The sequence below is a fragment of the Anas platyrhynchos genome, chromosome 4 (assembly GCF_047663525.1).
Source record: "Anas platyrhynchos isolate ZD024472 breed Pekin duck chromosome 4, IASCAAS_PekinDuck_T2T, whole genome shotgun sequence".
NCBI lineage: Eukaryota > Metazoa > Chordata > Aves > Anseriformes > Anatidae > Anas > Anas platyrhynchos.
This window is the reverse complement of record NC_092590.1, coordinates 64272865-64292820: the sequence shown is the minus strand read 5'-3', so window position 1 is coordinate 64292820 and position 19956 is coordinate 64272865. Positions and strand designations below refer to the sequence as shown.

Sequence of the window (19956 nt, the reverse complement as noted above, 5' to 3'; positions counted from 1 at the left end):
ATAAAAAATCTGCTGCTAGAAAGCCTCACCCTTCATTTCCTTTTCTTGAGCAGAAGAAATCCATTGCTATTTTATCTTATCCAAATCCTCCAGAATGAAACTGAGAATAATACTTTCTCTCTGTTCATAGAGTTCACAAAGAAAACCTAAACAATGCCCACCATACATCTCCCAGACAACTAAATTCTACTATTTTGGCCTTGAAAACTATGCTTTGAGAAGGGGAAGTGGGAGCAGGAAGTACGAGTTCAGATGCTCACTTGGTGCAAAATACAATAAGCAAGACAGTGGAAAATTTCAACTCATTTTCATAGTCTAGTACTTGAGCCAAACTTAACTAAAACTGTTATACACGTAATAGTTACAGAATACACAAGCCATGCATATTTACCATGGACTGGCAATTGCTTCATCATCCCCACAGCTGTTCCTCAGCTGGCTATCTCCCTACCACTGGATAACAGGTAATATGGTCAGTATTACTGGGTCTAGAAGGCTCCACAGGTTTTCTAACACAATGTGGTTAGCATATCAAATTCAGACAAGAACCTGCCAAGTCAGATATTTGTCTGCTTTCAGTGGACTCAGTGTGTTTGAGAATATATGGAGAAGAAAGCAGCTGTAATCTTGAAGGTCTCTTGAGTTACTTCTGTGAGTTATCGAAGTGTTCTAGATGGATGTTCATCTAAAGTAGCAGGACATCCAGCTACTAAGATGACACATAAATCTTTGGAAAAAAAGTAGCTTTTATTTTAGAAAATAATTGGAATTTTGTTGCACTTTCTCTGTTAGCTTCTGTGTTATTTATTTGTGTTTGTGTTAGCTGATTGCTAAGAAATTTGGATGGAATGTTCCTGTTATCTGAGTGTTTCTGATTTAGGACTTTGTAGTTGATTTGCATCCTTTCGGTCTTTGTTACAACTATATCAGGTTAAATGTTTGAAAGATAATATCTAAAATATGTTGCTGTTGCTTATTTGTCTGGTTTCCATTCCCATAATAATTTTTAAATTGGTTCCTGTGCAAATCCATTTGTACAACGTACAGAGTTGCATTTGCCTGTGGCAGAGTTGGATTAGGGCTCCTGCTCGAAGGATTCTTGTGTGTTTCAGAAACTTGCAAAATGACTGGCATCAGGCTCACAGATAGGTGCCCGAGCCACCTTTTGGTCTAATGTTGTCCTGCCCACTGACCCGCATACTACGGTGTGGGGGAGATTCAGAAGGTAACTAAATATTATCAGCAAGACATATGCCTCTCAGGCAACTGCCACCCACAAGCCAAGCGTCCCCACTGGCCAGCTTTTGCTTTCTGGCCCATGTGAGCTTTTCAGCCTCCAGACGCTATCAATTTCAGCAGTGCAATCATGACTCTGGCAGTTATGCATGGTACCGAACACACTGCAGGAAGTGATAAATAATTCCGTTTTAAAACTTGCAGGAGGCACAGCAGGATAGATTCAATGCAAATGACTTGAGGTTATTTACTGTTTAACCTTATAGCGAGACCAACATACCCAGAAAACTCTTTCAGAATTTTCTTATTTCTAATATTCTTGCCTCCCATTCCCATTATGTCGACTCAGCAGCAAAACCAGCATTTTATTTTTCCCAATATCTTTTGAATAAAGTGCTTCAAGCTTGAAGGAAAAGCTTGGGAAGATCTGTAAAGTTTTTTAGCTCACTAACTAATATAGCTGGGAAAAGAAGGCAGAATTTTAGATACGTAGTCTTCTTAAGATCTCAAAGGCAGCAAATGTCAAGCTGAGTATGGATCAGTTCTGAGTTAACTTAAATTGTTTTAATTAGTGTGAAAGAACGGTGCATCTAGCAGGGCAAAAAGCAAAGTGAGGAACAGTAAGGACATTTCCTAACAAAAGTGAGCAAGAGAACCCCTTCTTTCTCTTGTATTTCTACAACTACACAGCATGCAAATAGTGCTGTTTACATGTATATTTTACACGTATGTGGTGAGAATGAGCCCTGCCTGTGCTCTGCCTTAACACTCGGTAAATGCTGTGATTAGCAATGTCTCCTGTAAAAGCTGTGGCACATTTGGAGGAATCATGTCTAAATGCCTGCTAGTGCTCAACAGGGTGGATCAAAAATGGATTCAAAATGTTTTGATCATTCATATTTGTACTAGCAGTACTGCAAATACAGCTGTCTTCAGACATTAATTCAGGTCTGGAACTGAATTTCAAGGGGCAAAATGCTTCAAGGGGAAAAATGATTCAAGAGGGAAATGTTTCATAGGAAAACATTATTTGTATCACTTTGTTTTGAACCCAATTCGATACCACAATTTTGTGTAGGTCTGTCCATACCCAACTACTCCTGGCAAACGAAAGCATCATGCACCATAGTGTTACGGGGTGCTTTGCACTTACACAGACAGACCTGTGGAAGCTACTGATACTAAATATTTCATATCTTCACCCATTTTGTGTACCACAAAAACTCAGTTATGTCATGCTCTTCATTCCTATATGCAAGTAAATATAATCTCCCTTCCACTAACCTATTTTTGTTTCTGCTGCATGTGTTCGTGTCACTGTATCTGACAAAAGCAGAACTCTAATTCAGAATAACTTATTTTTTCGGCATGTATGTACATGCACACATATACATCTGCTCATGCCCGCTCTGACTACTTTTAAATACAAACTCTTGAGTGCTTTGGAGTAAGTGTTAATGAGAATAAAGCAAGGACAACTTGTTCACCTCTCTGCCCTTTTAATACTGCTGGTGTTTATTTTTGTCATATTGGCCTGACGAGATATGCAGCTGACACATCTGTGTTTTCAATCAGCAATCTCAAATGTAGTGAAACTTCCACCGAAACCTCAAGAAGTCGCATAGTACCTGGTTGTTCAGAGGAAGGGAACTTCTATGATAGTTTTCTTTAAAACTGGATTTGCTAGAAATAATTCTGATGTATTCTGCTTCAACAATGGAGTGTACGTTGGAAGAAGGGTGCTTTTAACAGAGGCAAGAAATTTGGTTTAAAATAGCTCAGTATAGGGAGGCACGGCATCTTAATTTAGGCAAATACTAGGGTGGTTCAAGCAGCTTACAGGGGTTTTTCTGATATTCAGGTTTTTCCTAATTCCAGTTTCTGCCCAATCTAAACGTACTTGTCATTGTACTTAAGAGATGAAGAATACAATTTGCTGATTTTTGCAGGTAGCTGAGCTCATGTAGTTCCCTGTGAATCACAAAGGCAAGCTCACAATAAACTCTGTCACCCCACTACAGCTCAAGTGCAGCCCAAGCTGGCAGGCAGAGGGGCTGAGGAAACTGTGGCCTCGGAGCCCAGCACAGACCCTGCCCTCAGACCATGCCAGAGCACCCACCTTGTCCAGGCAGCCCCCTTGTCACCTGCCATCTGCTCTCTTTCCTGCCATCTGCAGCAAAGGTGAATCTGGTCTCAGTTCAGATGAGTTATTTCATATTTTTAGCAGAATATGACTGAAAATGTATGACAATGGACATTTTATAAAAGGAAAAAGAACCAGGAAATTATATTCAATAATATGCATTTCCTTTAGCTAATAGCTACTAAAGTATTAGTCCTTTACTCGTGACTAGGAATACCTCCACACGATGCTTTGGTAAGCTCCCAAAGTGCAGACAGAAGGGATCTTCCCGAACCATATGTCTGGAGTAACTTGAGTTACAGCATCAGTTACAATAACTAACACAGTAATTGTGTTTGCCTGGGCATCTGTTAGTGAATATAGATAATATGGTCTGATATCAGATACTAGTAAGTGATTCAATTAGTAATTAACAAGGAATGTCAGGTATTGCAGGTATAAACCAGGATGATAAGTCAAGAATTTGGCAAACACTGGACCACCAAATTGTAGGAAGACTTTTTCCTGTTTGCAACAGGTAGTCAAGAGAGCTGTGCTAAGAAAATGGCAGGCATTGCATATTCTTAACTAAGTTACGGTAATGATGTAGAAAAGCTCCTTAGGTCACACTCCGCTGTTTTGATCAGAAGTAGCTGTTCCTTCCAAATTTTAGCCTTGTGGTCTCCAATCACAACTGTAAGACATGCTGGGCTATGTATGTCATGCTTCCTTCTTACTTTTCCCTCTAGTTTAATGAAAGATGCAAGAAAATCGAGAGCTGGTATTTCCCTGGAGGAGAATAAAGTCACTTGACTGTCACCTTGAATTTTTTGTCACCACTGCCCATAAACATGGGGTTAAATAAAAGAAGGAAAGAGTGATTAAAAGCAAAGTGTATGGCATGTATCATACAAAAAGAATCTACAGTAAGACACAGTAAGAATAACCAATAAACATGGAAGGCACAGCATCAAATCCTGGACAAATATTTAAACACATACATACAAAACCATATTTTATGAAATAGCTGGCAACCAATAAAGATCTTGTTTTTCAGGTTTCATGTTTTTCTTTCACATGGACCCCTTCCAAGTGGCAGACCTACTCCCTATAGTTCTTTTAGGAGAATTCTGCAATGTGTACAATCCTGTGCCTGCCTACCATACCTTTAGATCAGCTTTGTTTTGTTGGCCGCCTCAGTGGGATGGTGGCCAGCTGGGAACTTTGTGCCAGAGCGTGTGAGCAGCATAATAATTGGTACTGGCCAGAAAAGAAACACTTGAAAGTCGGTGAGATTAATACATTTGTCTTCAGTCTGCACTAACGTAATCTTTGAAAAGTAAAAGCAGTAAAAAAAAGTACAGCAAGCTCATCAGACGGTTAAGTAGCCCCAAGTTTGATGCCTGCTCATGCAATCAAAAGATCCCTAACTCCTGAATGATAGCTTCAGTATAGCTCTCCCTTTCTTGCAATCCCTTATATTGCAGCTGTTCCATTTTGTATAAATTAAACATTTATTGGGTAAAAAATATTTTCTCGATAGCTTGATTCATGCCGAATGCACAATTCATTAAACTTACATCTCCCACTCTGCAGATCAGTGCTTTAAACACTATATTCTTGAATATATTTTTTAAAAATTCATCTAGGCCATTATTTTCTGACATGGCTAAGTAGAAAGCCCTATCAAAAAAAGGTGAAGATGATGCAGAAGAATGAAGTGACTTGTTTCCCTTGCTGTTCTGGAGCTACCACGGCTTGTGTGTCCACTCCACCAGCAATGTGTATGTATGCAGGGGATTTCTTAGTGCATTGAACATGCCCTAGCTATGAATTTGTTTTGTTAAAAACCTGCCATTTTGGCTGCAAAAGAAATTGTAAAACTGAAAAATGTGAAAAGCAGCACTGGTGACAGCAGGAAATTCTTCAGGCAGCAGAAAAGCTTATGAAGCACCTGTAAAAGTGCCAAGCTTTCAAAGTGAAGGGGAAGGAGCAGATGGCCTGACACTCAGGAGATCTGGCAAGGGAAACCAGCACAGACATGGGAGGAAGAAGCTTGGTCTGAAGGGGGAGAACATTTTAGACCATTTGAAACCTTTGATTGCAATAGACAAGGAAAAACGTTGGTCATTAGTGTCTGTTCCCCTGCCTCACCCTGAACATACAGCCCCAGCTGCTGTGACTCCAACCAGCTACAGGCGAACTCATGCAGCAACAAGTAAAGAAAGGAGTGCTAATCACACACTGGGAAAGGAAATAGAGTATGACGAGTTATTAAGGAATAGCTATCCCCAAACATTCCTCCCCAGAATGTCAGCTTTAAATGCACTTCCCATCATAAGGATGTTAATTTGTAAGGCAGTCAAAACTGTAGCAAGGTTTGAAACATGGAGCTGCAGAACAGACGCCGTGACTTCTGAGAAAGATCGGAGTGCATCTACATTCTTGTCAGCCTATCTCACTGGATATTTGATGCTCCTGAATAAATCTGAAAGTCCATAAATCACATCCTAGGAAGAAGCAGCTTAAAACTGAGTAGTTCCAGTGCCATTTTGGTAGAGTACAACACTAAGGGAAAAAGCAAGCCACTAATTTTAGGATCTTAAGCTCTGTTATGAGGCCTGAAAAGCACTTATCCCTCATGCTATCTCTGTAGTCTCTTTCGAAACAATAACATGAAAAGATCAGAGCTAGTTTTCTATGCAGTGTTTAGTAGGAGTTTCCTTATTAGAAAGTTTTTTTTTAAATTAACAAAACTAAACTAGAAGAGCCTTTAAAAAAAAATCCCTGAATTATTACTTTGGACTGCAGAACTTCACAGGAAAACAAACAGCAATAATTGCCCATACAGAGACAAACAAACCTTACCTATGTGGGCAATCAGAAAGGTTTGGAAAACTTATTTGCTAATAAGGAAAATTTATCACTTACTGATAAAAGTTTTATCTTCCTTACTAATATCTTCCTGTCTTCCTTGCTTGATGAGGGGAAGACATTTGGCTCCTTTATTGCTCTTTTACCTTCCATCTGAGATTAAGGACATTTGGAAGCATGGAATAGGGTAAGATGGAGATTGTATCCTCGGACTCAAAGGGAACTGGAGAGCCCACAACCATTCCTGCTTTAATAAATCAGTTTAAATGGAAATCATTTGAAAAAAAAAAATAAGATAGGAATTGATCCTGTCACAGCCATGCTGTAGCTGTTTAATCTCACCCTATTTCTTCCAAAAATAGTTATCTAAGAGGACACATTTCATAAAATATTTTTGAAATGACTGATGGATGGATGTCAGAAACTTTACTGTAGAAGCCTGAATGCCATGACTGTCCATGAGACACTTCTGTGTGCTATAGCAACAAATCTTCCAAAAGAAGATTCATGAAACTATTCAGAAAGAATAGTTTTTTCCACTATGTAAAGGGGCATTTTAAAGAAGACAAAGCAAAACTCTTTTTCAGGAATGCACAATGCAAAAACTAAGGATGATTGTTAAAATGCACAAGCGAAATTCTGTTTAAACATCAGAAAAAAAATCACTGTGAAGATGGTCAAACAGCTTGCCAAGAGAGGTTCTGGATTCTCCATCTCTGGGGGCTTTCAAAGCTCCACTAGAAAATGCCTCGAGCAACCTAATACAAGCCTGAAGTTGCATGTGAGTTGCACAAATGGTGGGACCAGCTGACCTGCAGAAGTCCCCTCCCACCCACATTGTTCAATGATGCTGTGAGTTTTCCAAAAAACAGCAAACACTGGATGTTTTCTTTCTGGAAAGGCCTGTCATACATGGTACTATCCCCTTTTTGTTTTCATAATACAAATGCCCAACTGGCAAGGCAGCTTTATTTTTATAACATATTTAGCTGTCCGTAGATTTTTAGCAATCACTCATGCTGGGTGTGTTCATTTCAAAACCTGACAGCTAACGTGTTTATCAGGGACACTTCAAATTCTAATTTAAGCAGCACAAATAATATTCCACAACATGTTGCATTCACAGTCAACCTTAAGCTACCTGAAGATCTGCCTTTATGATAATTTATCTCAGGTATTGTCTTCAAGGAAAGATTAGCTAGATTTCCATCTGTCCTGTTCCCTAAATCCTAGTATCTTTGGTAACCTGTCTGATAAATTTCTTTGTTTTCTTTACATATTCATTAGAAAGCAAGAAGGACTGGCTGTATTCTGCAAGTCATTATCACAAAATCAGAGACTCCTACAGGTTGTAAGTGACCTCTCAAAGGCAACAGCAGCTTTGCAGTGACATAAGGCAGTTTGCCCTTACTTTGAGGCTAGTGGGCAGGTCCCCTGCCCCACTGAGCAGCAGGTCCTATTTTCCTTGATGTTTCTCCCACTGTAGATGTGCTTGTGGAAGACCTTGCATCACCCTTGCACATCTCACTAGTTTTAACTTCAGTTCAGGTTTGGCTCTCTTAATGCCTTCCCTGCATGTCCATGTCAGAGGTGAGTATGTCATGCTGGATCCAGTAGCCCCAAGAAGGTGAGGCTGCAGCAACTTCATATCTGCATGTGCAGGATGGAGGCCTGCTAGTAAGAATATGAGTACATGTACATATGTGTGACATGGATTCCTTCAACAGCAGGCCTCAGAAGGGTAACCAGTAGCTGGCCCTTGGATCCCATTCTCCTCAGTTGCTGGCTCCTGGACGTAAGACTCCCCAGGGCTGCAGGCCTACTCGTAGCACAATGGGTATCCCACCTCGACATCAGGGCTGATGGCTTTGCTGGGACAGCCCTGGGAGGAGCCCAGACAAGGGGGTTGATCCTCAGGAGTCCTTGCTTTGTGTTCCTGCCTGTCTTTGTGTCCCTGTGCTTCTCCAGGCTTGTGAAGCTTTCATGAGCTGATAGGCTTGGGAGGAGCTGGGCAGGGAATTATTTGCGCTTCCCCTCCCACCATTGTCTCTCTGCTGAGACAATGGCCATGCACTTTAGCCTTATCACATAACCTAACAGCCTGGGCAATTAATTATTTTACATTCCTCACAGACAGTCCGTCCACCCTCTACATACTTTCTTCCAAGATTTGAGCTCAGTTAGGAGTTCCCAATTTGGCCAAGCCGGACTCCTGCCACAGCTTCAACTTCCTGCACATCTCCAGTTCTGAATCTTTCTTTCCTTCACAAGACTGTTTTTCAACATTTCCTAAGTAGTCATTTCTGACTATCTGCCACTTCCGATCATAAATTTCCCCACTCTGCTGATTAACATCTAGAAACAGGCCTCTGACTCCGTGGGGCCAATTCATCCCTAACAAAACACGGCGAAGCTCCACTCCCCAACTGCACCAGGTCACTGAAGGACACGTGCTGGTGCCCAACACTAGAACATTTGACTAATTTGTATCCCAGGAGGTGGATTTTGCATGGACAGAGACAAAATATACAAGCAGGGATGATGCAGGGACTGGAGGAAGGTGGCAAGAGACAGTGGGGAACAGGGGCAAGGGAGGGAAGTTCTCCCTGAGCAACTCAAGTAGGTCTCTTGCACTGTCTTGTGCCCACCTAGAGTATTTTATCTGAGAGACAAGAGGTAGGAAGGAGGGACGAATGACTGGGAGTCTGTGCAAACACGATAATATTTTGTCTTAAAGATCTCTCCTTTTAGATGTTGCTCTGTCCTGGGCTGTTGTGTTGGCCCTTTCATGCTCTGCAGTTCAAAAACAGTGTACCAGTCTTGGGATCCCACCCAGCATTGAACCCCTCGTGTGTGTGTGTCCTCATGTTTATTTACACAAAAAGCAGAAGCTGATTTGATAGATTTTATTGATACTGCTTTGCCTCTTTCCTTCTCTTTATTTCTCTTCCTTCCTTCCTTTTATACATCTTGAGATTAGAAGAAGCCACACTACGTCTAGTCAAGTGTGTGTGTAGGGTGATGAAAAGGTCACTGGCAAAATAAGACAAAGTGGTGACATTTGGTCCTCCCACACTCTCTCGATGCGTGAGAACACATAGGAAAAAAATAGTACATTCCGGTCGAGAGAGCAGAATGCTTTATTGAGGAGAGGCAGGCATCGTGCTTGTCAGCATGGCTGATCTACTATTCTCATTTCCCCCGTTTAAAGCCCTCAGCAGCATATGAAACAAAACGAGTAACTTCCACGTGGAAAAAACAGGCTGCTTAGAAGTGATGGAGATGAAAGAGACAGAAAGCCCTCAGTGTGCAGAGTGCAAATAATTACTGGATGATGTCTTTTTACAGGGTAATTTATCACACTCCAGGTACATCAGGCTGCACCGATGGGCTCACAGAAGCCCTTGTGTTTGAAGCAGGCCAGGTGACTTTGCAGGTTCAAACCTACATGCTGCAGGGGGACTAACCCCAAAACATGCCATCAGTATGGAAGAACGTGTACATATCCACAGCTGTTACAGCAATGGGATATGGTATTTCTTTCCCCCCAGTGAAAACACATACCGCAGCAGGTGATGCCAGTGGTCTCTCTGTACACCTCTCGGCTTTCCTAGGAAAAATGCTCGAGGGTGTACTGATTGTGAGATTGTATCCTTATTTACAGCAAAAATGAGAACGAAGTGGCCATATTCAGAACACCCACGGCGTGCAAAGTCAGTTTTATGAAAAATGCAGGTGTCTGGGCTTGGGAAAGCAACTTCAGACTGCTTTCTGTCCTATGTTACTTAAACATAAGGATGCTTAAGATCCAAGGGTGTTTCCATTTGAACTGAAATGTCCCCAGGGTGCTTAAACATGACTAAATTAACGAATTCAAGCATCCATTAGCAACTCAGAGAAGGTGACAATTAAGACATTACTGATTTTTTCAATCAATTCAGGGGGACCTCCTCAAACAAAATTCAGTAGCAATGAATGAACCCACCCATACACACAACACTGTCACTTCCCAGGCCTACTAATTTCTGTAGGATTTTTCAGGATGATCAGAATAAGAGTCACTGAAACTTTATAGATTTGAAAAGCTACAAGTGTCTAAAATAAAAAGGTGGAAATGCAACTAAATTCACACATCTTTAAATGCAGAGGTCAGTCGTCCATCTGTATTAGCAGTTGTTCAAGTGATCTACCTAGGCATAGGTCAGGTACAAATTAAATCACCATTCAAAGAAGACAGATATTTAACACATTGGAACAAGGTCATAAGATAAATGCATCAAACCCTCAGCTCCAGTTGCTTAGAGGAAGCAAAGTCTATCTCTGCACTCACTGCACTATTTAAAGTAGGACGGTGTCGTTGCTGTATGTCCTCAAAGCCCTGCATTCTGCATGCAAACTACACAGAAAACACAGAAAGGGCTTAAGAATTTTCAAATAGCTTCTGTGTGCAACAAAGTAGGTAGATAAATGCATGCAATTTGTTTTCCAACAATTGAAAAAATGCCGAAGACAAAAAACCAAGGTGATGAACCATTGCAATATCAGATTAGCTGACTAAATTATCCAGTTACCTGGTTCATCAGCTAGATTTTATATTGGACTTCAGGAGGAGCCTTGCTGTAGTGAACTGACCTGCAGAGTTAGCAATGTCAGGACACTGTTCTGTACCTCCACACTGAACTTTGCATCACTTGTAAAGGTGCAAAGATGCTACTGCAGAACGGTTTTGCAACCTTGCAAGTGGGAAGTGGGAAAATAATTTATCTTGAGCCTGGTTTACAAATGAAAAGAGGCCTGTGCAATCACTTAGTTTGCTTGTCCATTCCTCCATCTGTCAGTCCCTTCCCTCCCAAAGACTTGTGAATTTATGGGCCAACTTCAACCAAAGTCTAATGGAGTGGGCTGCAGAACTTCTGTTCTTGTTATTTTACTCATGCACATTCATTTGGATGGTTTGGGGTTTTGCTTTTTTTTTTTTCATTTTGTTTTTCCCTGCACAGATAAGGTATGTGTTGCTGTGAATGGGAGCTACACCATTCTGTTCAGAGGAGATTAACTCCCTACTGTCTGATACGTAGACTTTAACATACAAAAAAAAGTATTTTGTCATCATAACTAATCTTAAAGAACTTTCAGCAGAAACAAATGCAATCAGTAGAAATTTGTGTCAAGTAACAACAAACTGAGCAAGACAATAACAGCAGGCCGAAAAAGGCAGCTGGATAATGGCAACCAGCTGAGAAAAAAAAGATTTGGGATAAGAAAGTGCTGGTGTTCAAAGCATCTTCAGACTGCTCACCCAATGAACAAGCTCACGAGTCATTCCTGGTAGTGGATACGGCTTTTGTAGAAGACATGACTGAGACATCTGGGTGCTGAGACACTGAGTTACAAATGCCTTTTTTGCAGCAGCGGGTGTGTGGTTGGATGGCACGCCGCTCTTCACAGCTGTCACTTTGTACTCGCTGTTCTTCATGTCCCAGCCCATTTATCATTTTATTTTCAGTGTTCATCTCAAACCTTCTCTAAATGTTATGACAGCAGTTACCCTGTGAAACCGGGAAGCTATGAGCAGACTAATCATTGCTATTCCAACAAAAGCCGTGAAAGGAATGATTTCTTTAATTATTGTAACAGCTTCTGCTCTTTTCAGTTCAAATTCCCTTATTCCTAATTTCTGCTAAGCACTGGCAGCTAGCAATTACAGGTGTCCACAGTGATTAGTGGCACCGCATACCATGCTATCATCCTCATCCAGTGCATTATGGTGAAATGATTCTTCATGATTCATAAAGTGTGTAGCCTTTGAAGAAGCCTTCCTTCTACCATATGGAAAAAATTACTGCTAGTATAACTAAGCTCAATCCCACTAAAGGCAGTGGCATTGTTTCTTTTTCTACCTGAGCACACTTTGACAAGAAATGGAAGCAATTGAAGAACAACCAGGACACAGGCAAACCACACAGTCATAAAATATTTCTATCAAACTTTTTACTCACTGTGGAAGAAACATCTTCTAGAAGCAGGTTTTAACCTTGGGTACCAAAAAGACGCACAACATATTTTTTCTTACCGATGTTTGCAGGTTAATGTAGCTTTGGACTGGTTCTGTCCACTTACTGCACACCACCTCTTATCAGCAAGGGGTATTTCTGCTGTGAAAGATTATTTGTGTCCTCAGCCATGTTTTGGGTGCTAGGACTATCTACAGTTGTAATAAAAACTGGTTGTTTGGTTGGTTTGTTTTGTTTAAAAAAAAAAAAAAAAAAGGATAAATCAAGCTGTTGAATGACCAGATCTTAAGAATGGCTGGGGGGTGGTTTGTTATCCCTTGCTGGTTCAAAAATAGTACTTCCAGGTAGCAGTGGAAGCTACCTGCTTTTTCTTATTATATACTTAGCTGTGCTAATTCAAGCTAATAAATTATATATAATACAATTCCATTCTTAAAGAAGTCTCCTGCTGCTATACACAGTATCAAAGCAGAGGTTGGCATTCATGTGACTGAAGTTCTGTCTTCTCATCTTTTACACCCACTTTTTAATCCTCCCAGGGATTCAGTGTGAACTGGCAGAGAAGCGGACACACCTTGACTTAAGTATTAGTTTAGGCTTACCTTGGAAATTCACATAGCTTGGAGGGCCCCAAATATTGGAGTTTATCAGACATGGCGCTTTTAAAAAATGTCATTTTCTGTATAGAAGGCACAAATAGCCACTAGCACAGCAGTTCAAGAAGGATGCAGTGAGCACTTTGCTGCAATCTCAGGGAAAATCCTAAATGTGCATTTCCTTACTGTTGTGTTGGGGTGCTGACCTCCTGATGCCCTGGTGGGATAAAGGCAGGTTAAGGTGGTTGTCTTGAGGAAGCTGTTTTGAGATTTTTGAGCTCCAGGTGGGTACTCACAAACCTGAGGGGATGCAAGACCCTCGTAAAACACACTCATGTTCACGTCCCTTCATCCTCCCTCATCTCACATTCTCTGTGCTCCTCTCATGCCGTCCCATTCAGTAAATACCATTTCATCCCTTCTTCGCTAAGGCACCATTATCGTCTTACTTACTGTGGAAACCCTTTTGTGCCAGGACATCTGCAAGGTGCAAGTACATTCTCACGTTCATACAGAGAAAGAAGCTCCCATTTTCTGAAACACCACAAGCACTTCGCTGGCCTTCCTGCCGCCCCCTCGTCTCTGTTTGTCGCTTTACTCAGGCTGATCAGGCTGCAAAGGCTTGCTGAAAGGAGGCTTGGCATTTCCTCGTCTGTTCCATCCCTCCTGTAGCTCGAGGTGTCACAAAACCAACAGCAAGAGCAGCTTCCAGAGAAACTGGGCCTCCACTTACCTATTTATTTATTAATGAATCAGCATCACATCTGAACAGAAGGAAAAGCTTTTTTCACATTGTATGCTTTTAAAAAGTTTTAAATCTTTTTAACTGTCCCATTTGTTCTACCCTAGAAAAATTCTGATTTTAGACTTCCTGAAGATGAGTATCTTCAATACCCTGAACAAGCACAGATTGCAATTTTATTGCATAAACTGTTTTTTAAACTAGTTGTTTTGCTCTGTTTTGTTTTTCCAGTGTGGCATTTCCTTAGCTAATGAAACTGAAGAGCAGCAAGCTGGAAACATATACACAGAAACATTACGGGGAAAATAAAAGCAGTTGAATAACCTCTCTTGTGTATAATAATTTATTCAAAAGTCAGAAAGTTCAAATGTGAATATCTGGCATTTGTGTTTTCATCATCATCAATGTAAACAAGGAGCAAAAAAGAACAATAACTTGAGACTGCCAAAGCAAAAGCCATATGCTTACTGAAAAGATTATGGAGAAAAAAACTTCCTTTATAAGCTTGTTTGTACTTAATTGGCTACTATAGAGCTTCCTGCCCTTTTTCCAGAACCTGCAATAGGATCCACTGGGGGCACACAAGCAGTTGGTAGATGGGCCATGGGTCATATCCCGGCAACTTCAGCTATTATTCTACAGAGAATTAAATTCAATTTTCCTATTCATAAATCCGATTGTTCATATGTTTTTATAAAGTTACCAAAATAAACATTCAAAATAGCTATTTAATTTTTCTCTCTAATTATCAGCTGGCAATCTTGTTTTGAGATGAGGGAAGGTGTGTGGCTGACTGGAGGCATTTTCTTGTCCACTTCTTATCTAGCCATCACTAGGAATTAGGATGGCACACATGTTAGGAAGAGGTATGCAGCCCCAAAACTGAAATTTCAGTTCTGAGAAAAACCCTCCCAAGGTTTGCATGGTTTCTCTGAAAACTGGATGGGTCAAAAATAGAAAATAAAAAATACAAAATCAGCTGATATATTTAAATACTGTTTAAGACTGAAGGGCTTGGTCAGAGCATTTCTCAGGTCTTTCAGAACTGCCTGGTCCTGAGCTGTGTCCCAAAAGCCCTTTCTTGCATTAAAGCTGGTGCTTTGTAAGCAATGATGAAGGGTTTGTAGTTAACCTTATGCTGTCATCCAGTGCTTTACTTTGTTTAGATGTCGAGATTTTAGCCTTTTTACGGTGGCTTTTGACTAAGGAAGCAGAGTTGTGCTGTGTGGAGAGGAGAATAAGGACTGAGCACTGACTGAACTGTCGGATTATTCCCTAAACCTCGGACACCCCAGCTTACACACTGCCAGAAATTCGTGTGCCAGCTGAGCCCTGGCTCTTTGCAGGGACAGACAGAAAGTGCCCCGCTGGTTGCTGATTAGTTTCCCCGTACTTGTAAGACAACCACAAAGTCAGTAATCGCCTGCTGTAAACGCCGAGCGTTTAGAAACACGTTTATTTCACTTTTAACTCGCACACCAGCCCAGGGCGGGTGGCTCTGCACCGCCACAAGGGCTCGGGGGACTCCGCGGGGAGAAGACTTCGGGCCCCGCACCCCGGCGACCTCCGGGGGAGGGCGGCGAAAGGCGAGGCGGGGGCCGGCAACAACGCCCTTAAAACCAGCGGGACGGGGCCAGGGGGGCTCCAGCCTCGCCTCCCGGAGGGACCTGGCCGGGAGGGGAGGTGCTGGCCGGCGGCTTCCCGCAGCTGCCGCTGTCCCTCGGGACCTCCGAGCCGCTGCCCCTCAGGGCCTGCCTCCCGCCGCCATGCCGGGGTCGCGGAGGCGGCAGCGCGGGGTGCTGCTGGCGGGCATCGCCCTGCTGCTGGCCGCCCTCGTCCTGGCCGTCGTGCTGGCCTCCGTCTTCATGCCGGGGAGGGAGGCGTCCGGCGGGCGGCCCCTGAGGTGGCAGGACAGGGGCACCACCAGGAACCTGCGGGAGATCGTGCTGGGGAGGTGCTACAGCTACCTGGCCGAGCGGCACCCGGCGCTGGGGTGAGTGGTGGTGGCGTGGAGCCAAACCCGATGGGCATGGGGCGGTGGGGAGCTAAAGAAGGGAGAATATTTGTAATTATCCCGGGTCCAGAGGCGCCCACGGACACGGATGGGAGCACCATTAAAGGCAGCTGAAACAGAAGCTGGGTTGTAACAGGTCGGAGTATGGAAGGGAAGGCAATTAATTCGCCGTACATCCGACCTGCCCAACGTCCTGCGGTGTGTAACGCTGCGTTCGCACAGCCACCGCTACCCAGGAAGGAGGAGAAGGATTGTGACACACTTCTGGGATGGACAGAGGTGTTAGAAGAGTGTTGGGAAATGTATTAGGGTTATTTGAAACAGATGCTTTTAGCACGGGGCAAAGCCTCCAGCACAGCTTCAGGAGAAGTGCCGGGAGTGTGATGGCCAACGTGGGCAGCCCCAGGTGCCCTCACGCCCTGAGCTGCTCGGGGAGGAGGATTCCTTGGTCCCAGCCAGCATTTAGGGCTGAGAGCTGATGTTCTGCTCTCAAGCCCTGCAGGAAAAGGCAGAGCACAAAGTAAGGAGCTTCCTGGGTTCCTTGTGGGTAATGGTGATGTCAAACAGCTCAGGACGGGTTTCAGAGCAGCCAGGGTTTCTCATCGTTTCTTGGGGCACCAGGCACCCTGTCTGTGTCCTCAGTAAGCCTCTGGTAGATATTTCCACTTCTGTGAGCCCAGTGACGGAGCCATCCTGCTCTTGGGCTCCAAAAAGACAATGTCACCTCTCATGTTTGTGACACTGAGCCAATGGAAACAAAGCTGGATGTAACTTGCTTGGATTTGGTCTCCTCTTCAGTTCCTCTGTTCAGCGCTGCACAAAAAAGCTGATTTTCAGCATTTGGAGGGCAACGGGCAGATGGAAAATCATGGCCTGAGCACGCAGAGGTTTAAGCACCCACTTTATGTTAAACACCTGAGTGGCTGCAGTGTAAGTGAGGCAGCTTCTCCTTTAAAATAAAATTAAAAAAGCTCCCGAAGCCTTTGCAAAATCACATACAGGTTTCTAGAAGTTCATATCAGCTTATTAAAGGGTAGACTCAATATCTAAATGTGAAATTATTGTGTTTTCCTTCACAAAACCATCTGAATCTGAACCATAAGGGAATCATAAGCTTAATTTTTTTTCAAGAATGCTTTTGAAATAATTGCAAACACACGATTATAAGCTTTCTAAAAGGTTGTTTTTTCAAGGTATAAGATTTTGTGCTGTGCTTAATCCAGCAATGCTAAATAATTTCAGTGGCATCTCTAGAGTAGGATTTTTTTCTTTCACTTTATTAAATAAACAAAGTAAAATCTGAGAGAGCACTGAAAATGGAAAAAAAAATATGTTCATTTACATGCACCCAAAATGTTCAGGAGATTCCTGCACAGAGAAGTAAAACCTAGGTGCTGCCTTTTCTGGGTACCTAACCTCAGATTCCCCATTTCTGATCCTACTGAGGTCGGTGTATGTTGTACTATAACTGCTTTTATCACTGGCACTTCCTGATAACAAAGCCAGTGCCTTTAGGACACATCAGAGAACCCTCTGTCTTTCATCCCATGCTCTTTCATCACTAATGTAGGCCTTGGATCTTTCCTTGCATGGAATCTTTGGTGCACTTAATCAAAGAAAAGGAGTAGGAACATGGAACTGAAGAAGCTCAGGCACACTTGTAAGCTGCTCAAGCTGTGTCCTATACTCAGCGAGGCGTTTTGTAGCCTTAGGCTACTTCTGCTATGGGAACCTCACTGCCATGGTTAGAAATCTGTTTTCTTCATAAATCTGTCCATAGTCTGTTCGTGCCCTTTTAATCTAACACCAACATGCACATTTCTTTAAAAAGCTCTGCTTTTAGTAAACCCGTGTACATGTTTTCATGCTGTAACTTTTTTATACTGGAGCCATTGACATCTACGTTACGTCTTTGACAGCGTTCTCAGTTTTTTGAAAGTAGCAGTCTGTTCATTGGAGTAGTTAGCAAGTGTGGCTATTGCTGTCTTCTGGAATGCTGTATTTTGAAACTGGAAGAGCTGTCTGGTTTTGGGAAAAGAAGGGGATTGTTGACATTAATATGGGATTTCTAACTTACAGGCATCACAGATGGGGGCCGTGAGTCTATAGTCACCACTTAGCTCTGCTTTTGCAACCTTGTACTATAAATCTTGTGGCAGGGCCATGGACATGCCACCAAGGAATGACACCTGCACCATTGGGGTTGCTTTAATCCTCCAGGTGTCTTTTGCACACCCCCTCACGTTGGTGGAGTTCTGGACACGGCACAGACAGCTGGCTCCTTTCATGCTCTTGTCTTTTCTAATTAGAAACAGGGCCTGGAGCCACCGGCAGTGAGGTTCCTGGAAGGACTGTTGCTGTCTGTGGTGTGGGTTTATAAGCACCTCCTGTGCAATCAGATACTATCCAATTGATTTTTATATTCTCCAGAACCATAAAAACATTCAGGAACTGTATTTATTGCAGTTGCTTGCTAAAGAGCCACTCCTAAGTGCTTCATACAGCACCTCTCGGTGATAAGGCTGTGTAACTGCCTGTGTGTGATAAAATCCTCGGTATTTCTGCTGCTGCTGTCGTGATGATGCTCACCTAGCAGTGTGTACATCGTGCTCAAGAGTCATTTGTTTACAGTTTCCTCAGCTATTCTTCCAGAGTACCACTGCTGTTGTGCCAAAGTTTGGGAGAAACAGACAGGGAATACCAAATGCTCCTCGTCGTGTGTGTAGTCCAATTTTAGGAAACAGTGCTGGGGGTACATGGGCAGCTTTTAGGGGTTTCACTCCCTGCACACAGAGCTGCGCATTTAGGTGTTTTCATTAAAGACCAGTATTTCTCTTCAGCTTCCCTGAAAATACTGGCTGCTGCCAAAAGGCACAGCTAAATCAATAGTCTGTCACAGCTTGGTAGTCCTGTTTTTTTCAGCATTAACAACAGATGCAAACTCTGTTTCCACAACTCTTGCAGAATTCCCATGCTTGTCCGCCACGGCCGCTGGTATGCATTGTAGTTTCGTCTGAGCAACAGCCAAAGGCAGTTCTGGCTGAGGAAGGGATTTGACCTCAAGTTGCTTCGTGTCCTCTTTCCCAGGAAGACAGGCTCCCTCTTCTGGCTACCTACACGCATCCAGTTTTCACAGAATACACATTTAAATTGCCAGGGATGCAGCTCTGGTGAAATCAGAATGGTTTTCTAGCAGCTGGTGCAGATCCTGCGTTGTGGCACCGTGCTCTGCAGCCTGGCTCTCACAGCTGGGCAGAGCAGCATCACCCTGAGCTCAGCAGATGTTCTTGAGGAGCTTTGCACCTTTTTGCTTTCTGGGGGAGAACAGGTAATTACAGGGGTAGCGTAAAACCTTTTGCCGTGAAGCCCACCGGTTTGATTTGCCCCTTTGAATTGGCAGGCTGAGCTCAGATGCAATTAGCACTTTGTGACCTTGTGAAGGAAGGGGTAAGAAACATTATCTGTAAGGGGGTCATGATCTGGGAGACACAAGCAATGCTTCTTTTTCAGTCTGTAAGTAAACTCACCTTACATCTGCAGTTCAGGAAATCTGTCATTCCCAGATAGCGCTACCTCACCTCCAGATCTGCCATCACTTACCCATCGCTGATTCAACCAAGCCAAGCCTGCAAGCACCTACTACTACAAAATGGCTAGAGACAAGCCAGCTCATTTCTTGTCTGACCTCTGCCAGTGAGAGAGCAGCAGGGACGTGGACCAGGAGCCATGTAGGTAGCGTATGTGGCTGTGCAGACCCAGCCATCTCTGCATGCCTGAGATGCAAAGCCCTGTGATGGAGATGCAAATGGAAAGTTTCATTAAATGTTGTGTGGACATACAGCATAGGCATCCCCCTCACATACAATTGGAAAAATAATGTTCCTAAACTTGGCCACAAATCCCCCTTATAACAAATTTTCACAGTCTGTAGTTCCATTAAATTTAGTAGAAGCTGGCGCACGCTCAGGAGAGCTTTGCCTTCTGACTGCATGAGCATGGATGCATTGTTCCTTTCCATTCCTTTGCAGGCTGTGGAGATGCTGATATATTTTGCCAAAAAAAACACATGGCACCATGATTTTGTGTGAGATACTATCGCACTGGCACCATCCTTTCTTCTCAAGAGCAGGTTTTTTTTTTTGTATGCTTACTTTTGTGTTATGCCTTCACGTCTTGCTCAGCATTTTTAATTTAATTTCCTTGCGTTTGTTTGCTGACTTTTAACACTTCTATGTCGAGCACGGCACTTCACAACAGCTATGATTTGGCTCAATGTCACAAATACTCTGAGCTTTATTTGATGTAGCCATGACATTACATTCAAACTCACCTGAGATTTTTCTTTTTTTTTGTTAAGA

At 42.8% G+C, this 19956-nt stretch overlaps 1 protein-coding gene across 1 annotated transcript in view; it reads left to right on the top strand.

Moving 5' to 3' along the window:
* Positions 1–19956, top strand: part of BST1 (bone marrow stromal cell antigen 1) — a 54041-nt gene that overhangs the window by 16507 nt on the left and 17578 nt on the right. The gene's annotated exons all lie outside the window — the stretch shown is intronic.